Source organism: Gavialis gangeticus, unplaced genomic scaffold (genome assembly GCF_001723915.1).
Source record: "Gavialis gangeticus isolate Ggan-Ray unplaced genomic scaffold, GavGan_comp1, whole genome shotgun sequence".
Classification (NCBI taxonomy): domain Eukaryota; kingdom Metazoa; phylum Chordata; order Crocodylia; family Gavialidae; genus Gavialis; species Gavialis gangeticus.
Window position 1 is genome coordinate 30,969,625 of NW_017729000.1, and position 8,971 is coordinate 30,978,595.

Here is an 8,971-nt window from a genome sequence, read left to right on the forward strand (position 1 = left end):
GCAGCCCCATGCCATGTGGGGGGCTCTGCCATAAGCCCCCTGACTGCTGTCCCAGACCCCAAATGGCTGCCCCACCTGCCCTATCTCCTGGCCTTTAAAAAAAAAAGAAAACAAAAAAGCCCTGACTCACCAGTTCCTGCCTGGACAGGGTGGGTGGGAGAAATCCCTACTGCCCCCACTATGTGGGGGGACTCTTCTAGGAAGTGGGGGACAGCAGGGATTGCCCCCCCCCACCTGGCAGCAGCTGGTCAGTTGTTTTTTTTTTTAAACAACTGGGAGCTGGGGTGGGGGGAAAAGCCATGGGAAGGGCTGCAAGAGTGGGCAGGGATGGGGGGCGCTGAGGGGGCTGGGGCAGCAGGCAGGGTATGGGGCCTGGCAGGGGTCCCCCCCATGGTCCCCTCTCCCCTCTTCTAGCTCCCCGTCCCCCACCCCCTACTTACCAGCATAGAGTCCAGGTCCAGCTCCCTGCTTCAGCCAGCAGGGACTGCCCAAATTGCTGAAGCTCTCCGAATCTTTTCTGAATCAATTTGGAGAGCTTTGAATCGATTTGGATCTTTTAATTAGCCCCCTGATTCAATTCAGATTTGGAGATTTGGCCACTGAATCGGGCCGAATCTCCTCTGAATTTGAATCAGCACCCGAAGCTTTGCACAGCCCTACCAGCCACATATGCAAAGTAGCTTTCACACAAATAGCTCCAACCAGCTATAAAGTTCGACCTAAAAAATATGTACTAATTTTATAACTTGTCGGTATCAAGCTTCAATTTGCAATGTCTCTTCTATGGATGGGGGCCACATCAGCTGACAGGGTTCTTGGATCTAAAGTACAATCCTACAGTTGCGCCTCCTGCCGTGCACGTGTGTCATGGCAGAAGTCGTGTTTGTGTGAATCATGCACTAGATCCAATTATGCCTTTTCCTGAGCATGTAGAGGAGACGGGAAACTATTATTTTTAAATAGTAACATATTTTTAACAATTCAAAACAAAAAAGATATTTTGGATAAAAAGTAACAGTTTTAGGTGAAGTTTTAGTCTCTCAAGTTCAACTGAAAATGAAATATGTCATTTGATTAAACCAGGAATGCAACAATATGAAATATAAATTTATAATGTATATTGTGTAGTCTAAAATTTCAGTTTAAAATTCAGCCAGCTCAAATTATATCCATGGTTTCCCCCCAGCCTAATGAGGCCCCTGGCACATGCTATTTTTCTGGTGTGATTAAAGTGTTAACTGTACCAGAAACAGCAACTAGCCACACATTCAAAGAATTTATGGCACCAGAATATAACATCACAAACTAGTCACAAAAATTTTGCTTGAAAAACGTCTTTGGGGCTTGTCAACATAGTGCCATGTCTTGAGTGGCATGCTCTGCAAGGACCAGGCTTGAACCCCAGAACAGTCCCAGTCAGCAGCCCTGCCAGATGATGGCTGTTCAGGTGATCCAGGGCTCAAACTCCAGGTCTGTCCTGATAAGCGCATCATCAGCTGGCAGGGGCTGCCCAGGACTTGAGCCCAGAGATGATCCCTCCTAGTTGATAGGAAATAGGGGCAGCCTCATGGCATAAAACCTGGGGCCGTCTCAATTAGCTGATCATCATTTAGCAGGGACTGCCCCAGGGATCCAATCCTGGTGTAGCCCCTGCCAATTGATGAGAGATTGGGATGGTCCTGGGGATAGAAACTGAGGTCCATGATCTGATGATTGGTTAGCCACAGGGTAATCCCTTCTACCCAAATGCAGATCATGACTGCCTCAAGACTCCAGCCATGGGGAAGTCCTGATCTGCCAATGACTGACTGATAATTGGTTGTCTCTGAGGACTACTGAAGGGCTTGAATGGCCCCATGGGTCCCTGGAAACAGACAAAGATCAGCTGATTGTCAGGCACTGACCTACTGGTACAGAGGAAACCTGGAATCATGATCCTGGGCTCCCCTGAAACAGCAATATGGTATGATTGAGGTCTCATCCTGGATCCCACAATTGTGCATCCTGCTATACATGTGTGGCATGGCAGGAAGCACAATAATTGGGATCATGCATCATATCCCATCATGCCTTTAATTACATATGTGCCAGGGGCCTGGGAATGAGAGCTTGTGGGTTCCTTTGCCTGGTTCTGCTATGAAGGTGCTGAGCTTGGTTAGATCTCTTAATGTTTGTGCCCATTTGCTTATTAAGGAAATGGATATAACTATTCATGTTACAAGGAGGGTGTTGCGGAGATTTAATGTGTGAGATTCATTTTCCCCTAATGCATGTAACTAGTTTTTATTTTTTTTAATCACTACATACACTGTACCTTTCACATTTTGTGAATGAATATCCCCATCCATGAGACTGCACATCCTGAATATTATTAAAGATCTTTACCTAACCAGACAGTGACCTGTGAGCTTTATTTTAACATTGTAATTTTTTTTACCACAGCTCCCACTAATGAACTAGTATCTATAAAAGTTTCTCTCTTCATTACAAATGAACCAGGCCCTAAAGGTGACAGTCTAAAGGGCAGTCTCCAAGACCACCTTAGTAATTTTTTGATATGGGTGAATGTATAGCCACTACTTTAAGATATTTTTCAGCAAGCCTCCATAGTCCAAGCAATGTTAAAGAGGAGGAATATATTGCAGTATATCTTTCCATAAAATAGACCATTATTTTGCTCACATTATCCCTTAATTATGATTCTCATGTAAGCTCAAGTTAGTTTATTTGCACTCCATCTCTTCTTTACAACCCAGAGACATTAGATACTAAACTGATGTACACACTGAAAAGTAATCAAGAAGACTGCAATGCAAGTCACTTACCTTGGAAGAACATGCTAAAGCAAATACAAGAAACTGAACCCTTTTATATTTACATGTATTGATATTCTCTGAGACTTTAGATGCTGAACTCCTCTTCTCTTATCCAGAGATCAATACTTCATGAACCAATCTGTTGCATGGATTTCTTTTCCATTAGATTTAAGAATAAGCTCAGATGAGGCATAACATTTTAGACCAAGGGAGTTACCCAGAGTATTTAGTGGGAGGATAAAGCCACATTTTCTTTAGTAATTATTTTGATTTGCAGGTGATATTATTTCCAGAGGGTGAAAAATATACTCTAGCAAGCCATCCTCCCCTTTCTTTACCCCCACTCTTCATTCAGGAAGTAGAGTTTTAGTATGTGTTAGATAAGAGTTTAAGGAAGAAGGCAGGGTAGAGATGTACCCTACAGACTGATTAAATCAGAGATACCTAAGCTTTTGTGGGCCAGCGCTCACTTCATTAGATGCTATGAAAGGACATGCACAGAACAAGCTATTAAATAGATACAGTGATTTGAACACAAAGGACAGAGGGAAGAAAGAAAGAGGAGAAAGGCAGGGGCACTGCTGAGAGATACAAACAAGTAATAAACCTATAGGAACAAAAGGTTCATGTGGCAAGTGGGAACTCCCTGGCTAACCACAGTGCTAGTCTTCTCACCTGCCTCTGGGAATGCCACCCGCCTTTCTCATCTGCCATGCCTTGGTGACACATAATTAAGGTGTTAATTAGGCAGGAGGTTGCCCTTCAAATGCCCTGGTCTTTTGGGACTATGTATGCAGCTCCACCCATCCCTATACTGCATCCCAAGCCTCACAGATGTTCCTGACAGCTGAGCTCTGCTCCGGCCTGAGGCCAGGCTCAACTCATCCCAGTGTTAGGCCTCTCACTCTCTCCACTCTCATACTGCCCCTTTGCGGGACCACTCTTGTACTGTCCCTCCTTTTCGCAGGGCCATACTCTCCCTGCCCTCACCTGAAGGGTCCTGGGTCTTGTTTCCTTGCACTCTCCAGCCAGCAAGTGCACAGCCTCTTGGGCCTCTCCCACAAACCCCATCCAAGTGAGCCTTGGGTAGTTTGCAGAACACTGGAGTGACTCTGCCTCTAGTCCCTCACTGTGTTGCTCACCCAGCTGCTCTGAATTAGGGGCCCCTGACTCGCCCCATTGTTTACCCATGGCAGTTCCTCAGCTGCTCTACCCAATCAGCCTCTGGCCCACCTGTGGCCTCAGGTGCCTGAAGGCTTACCTGGACCTAACCTGGCCCCCATGTTAGCAGGGCCTATCCTCAAGCCCCCTGCTCACCAGGACTCACTTTGCACTCTTTCTTCCCAGGGCATCATCTCAGGCCCCCTGTTCACAGGGCTTTGCTACTCACCCCTCTCGGCATTCACACGTTACAACTATATCCGAGCCCCTAACTCTAGCCTCACTTCTTAAGCTCTGACCCCCTCATTCTCACTGGGCTCCTTCCCCCACACACCCGCACAGTCAGGGCTCCTAGCCTGTAGGCATCTTGCCTCTTTGCTAGGCTCCATATCCCTTCCTAGGCTCTCCAGGCTTCCCAACTGCTGCTCTGGTGCAGGCTCTCAGGTGCCCCAGTGTACTCTGGTCTACACCTTCACTGAGGACCATACTCTGCCCCCTATGCTGGGGCTTGGGGTCACACACAGGCTCAAGTGGCCACAGCCATGCCTGGCCCCACTCTCCAGCATCTTGCACCCAACATAGGCTTAGGTGGCCAGAGCCATACCTGGCCCCAAACTACCTCCAATGTTAATTGACCCACCTGAAGGTGGGGGCTGGGGCTTAGGCACCCTTAATTGCCTTCCACCAGGGTGGTAACTGGCCTGGCATTTCTGGGGGGGCTGTTCTGCCACAAAAAGCCCCACCAGATCACCCATCCCCAGAAAGATCCAGTTTTACGTCTTGCCCAGGACCAAGAGCCTCCTAGCCATCCCCATCAGCTCTTGCCCTTACCTCTTGGTATTACCGGAGCAGCAGCTCCATCAGAAGATGTTGTTTCCTTGGTGCAAGGCAGCAGAGTGCTACCTCCAGCTCTGCTGGCCTGAATCTTAAAATGGCCACTCATCAGAGCTGGGCTGTACCTGCCGGTTGCCTCTATATCATTTTCTTAGCTGGGAGCTGGATATTCTTAACCTGAATTTTGATTAGTCTGTTCAGGCTGAGAATTGTCAGGTACCTAAAAAAATTTTGGAAAGGCTGTTCTCAGAAAGGGGAGGCAATAGCCACAAGTACCTGACAGGGGAGAATACCGGGCATTTTGATACACACTAGAATAAGTATGCATTACCATGAACTATTGGGTCAATAGGTTTGTTTTAATGGGAGCTTATTTCTACTTACCTGAATGCATTTTCCTGCAATAGATTTAATCATAAACTGAACATTTTTTCATAGCAAACTATAGGACTTCTAACTATTATTCTTCTATCAATCATATTAAATTATACATAATAAAAATGTGCGCTAATAGAAGTTCATTGACGGAAGCTAGAGAAATTCACATATATAATCTATTATTAATTTTGTGCATCATATTGGATGACATTGCAGATACTATTTGCTGAGTAGTAATAGCAGTGGTCTTCATTGGCATAAACTTATTTCTCAAGTTCTACCCTCTCTCGCACAGCACAGTGCTCTAAACACGAAGCCATAGCTTAGGCATTATCTAGCTTTTCTTTTGAAGCTGGCTCCCTGTGTAGATAAAAACAAAGATACAAAGAAACAGGAGGAAAGAAAAAGATAGAAGGTGTGCATCTTATTGAAATGGATACTGCTTTGGAAAGTAGCAGGTCCTAGTCTAACTTCTCACTCAGTGGCTGCATCAGATATGCGGGCACATGTGTTCTGCAGTGCCACAAGCCTCTTTATGGCACTGCAAACCACATGCAGCAAATGTTGAAATGTGTCCCACAGTACAAATTTGCAGCACGGGGCCAAATTTGCTACTGGGATTTCCTGGTAGCAAAAAACAAAACAAGACAACCCCCCCCCAAAAAATAAACAAACAAACAACAACCCCCAACCCCCCATAGTGGTGTAGTACATGCCCAACAGGCATGTGCCAGCACACACAGGGGCTGGCCTTTGTGCTGCTAGACTTATGCCCCTATTGTTCCAGGCCACAGGCAAGATTGCTAGGGCCAGCACTGTTACTGGCCACAGCCTCCCATTTTCCCTGGCTGAAAAGTTGGGAGGAACTGGGCAATGGCAATTTGAACATCGCAGGACACTTTATCCTGCAATGAGGGGCATGTGCAAGGATGTGCACTGTGGCAATTTGTGCTGCTGCAAGTGTATACCCCTGCATGTCCAAAGCCAGCCAGTGGGTGCATCTACACATGCTACTAATGTGACACAAACTCTGGTGTAGTTTGGGTCACAGTTTATTGCTCCTGAATGCAGCATTTACACATGTTCTGGGGATCACAGCATGTTAAGCCAGGGTGGTACAGGGGAATGGGGAATCAGCCTGCCAGCCCAGAACTGCTCTGCCGTGCCTCAATGTGCTTCAGAGGGGCTGGCTGTAGCACAAGGGTTTTATAGTGTGGGGCTAGGCAACAGGCAGCCCCCTCACTAGCATTGTCCTACCCCAGTCACCATCTACACATGCGTTGCAGCAAAGTAACTCCACCATAGGACAGTACTTGTATTGAGCAGTGCTATCCTACAGCAGAGTTAGTTTACCCTGACTTAATAGGTGTGCATGTGTAAACAGTGACACTTTACTGCTGAACTAATTAGTCAACTTCCCAGTAAAGTGCATGTGTAGATGCCCCCAGTTTGCAGTGTTAGCTTTAAATTTCCCATGGTTCTTTTTCAATAGAGTTATACCCTTCAGTCTTCATAGTGCCTCTAGTCACCCAGAGGCTATTTCTAGTTTCCTAGTCCATTTGAAATATATAGACTTTTTGAATATGTTTTCCTCAGCCAAGTTTTGGGTTTTCTTGAAATCCCAAGAGACTGACAAAACCATTCAACTGAACCTGTATATTTTAGGAAGCAGGGGTGTTTAAGAGGTTTTGCATCTAAATCATGCAAAATTCAAACTTTAATTATGAAACAATTGAAGCTTGGCAGTTTTTTGTGTTTCACTCTAACCTTCAGGATTGGTTCGAATCCAGATGGCTAAGCAAAATTTAGAAAAAATGAAATCCAACATGTGGCGAAAGACTACAGCAAAGTGAATGTTCCCATATACCTGGCAATGAAAAACTAAGATTGGCAACATTCCACTTATTTGTTAGAAAAGAAACCGTGAAGTGGGAAGTGATTAAATAATAAGGAACTCTAAGAAAGCAGATGCTACAAGTGGGCAGAAACAGAAGGTAACAGAGGATGAGGTAGGGAAGCAGGAACTATTGGGCAACTGTTTTTCTATTTTGGGCTTTACTTGCTCTTGATGTGTGATTTTGGGAACTTTAATAAAACTTCTTCTTCCTTTTACCCTTCAGGTAAAGTTAAAAAGCAAAACAAAAACAAAAACACATACACAAAGGAAGTTAAAATATGATTTCCTCTTTAAAGTCTAGGTGACTTTACAAATATACATTGGCTATATGGATTGAAATCATAAGGGTGTTTATGAAAGACTGCAGAAGAAATATATGTTTATCATTAAAAAATAAAAATGAACTGACAGAAAACATCAAAATATGCAAATAGAATTTGCTACTGTAACTATATTTTGTAGAATTTGGCAAGAACAACGTGTTCTTGGTCTAAATCCTTGTTCCAATGACATTAATTACCTTTGCAAATGACTTTGGTGGGACCAGGCTTTTACGTCCAGTCTTTTATACAGCAGCTTCCTTGTCAAGGGTCATAATGTGATCTTAATTTGAAAACTTATGTTAAGTATCTGTACTGGAATAAACTACAATTATTCTGCTTTTCTATTTTTTTGATTAGTTTCTACCCTAATATGTGATTTATAAGACTGGTGAGGATGATCACCTATTACCTTAGCAATATATTTTCTCTTTCCCATATCAGAGCATTACAAAAACATACAATTTCAATATTAAAATCTATATAAGAATGGTATAGGCAATAGTAAGAGGAGTAGGATTTTCATTTAATTGCTGTCTACACATCTATATACATCTACTGTTGTTTCCCTATTAATTTATATTTTGTAGTACATGCTAGTATTATGATGTTGGGTCAGCAGCATGAGCTAGCAAAATATTAAGAGGCATTAAAAATTCCACTCATTTTTGAAAATTTCCTCTTGAGTTTAGGTGTTGCATTTGTTGCACAGATGGTACAGTAGCAATATCAAAGAGGGCTGTCAGGTCCCCGTAATTTGTGACACAACATCATGAGTGCAAGATGAATGGAAGACTAAACTCCACATTTCCCAGTCTTTTAGAGATTAATTCAAGTCTTTATTGCTCTACTGATGCCTCTTGGAAAATTCTGTCTATTAAGAGAGAGTTCTACATCTGTTTTATACTTATGTTGTCTGTATTTTCATTTTTCATTACTTATTGGCAGTTCTATAAAAATTAATCTTTTCCCCTTCTTTTTTAAGAGTTTATAACAGCTCTTCCTGTTTCCCACCTGATGTCATAGTCTCAGTTTGTAAAATCGTAATTCATGGTTATAGATATATGAGAAATTATAGGGCTTTGGAAAACAAAGCACAGCTGTGTGGCAAAGATTTTCCTGTGCCTTTCTTCAACATATTTTATGACTAACTAGATACATACTAAAAATGATTAGGGTGATTTGTTTTACCCTGTTTTATTTTAGTAATACATAAAGATACTGTGTAGTATCAGATGAGAAAACATATTTTGTCATGCAGTTAAAAAACTTGCAAAGTGGAATATTCTACTTTTTTACATAGTAAATTTAATTTATCTATATTTTTCTCCTGTGTGTCTACCTTTAGGTTCACATCTTGAAACAGGTCTGAGTAATGTAAGTGAACAAGATAGTAACTTTAGACTAAAAAATGTGATCCTACTTGGGACATAATGTATTCAGTTTTTTTAGAGTTATATGGATGAAGCCCTGTTTACTGGATTCATCTGACTGTCAGAAAATTGTTCAGTGTTAAGAGATGGGACCTAGCCCATCACCATTGCTGCTACTATGGTGCTAATAGC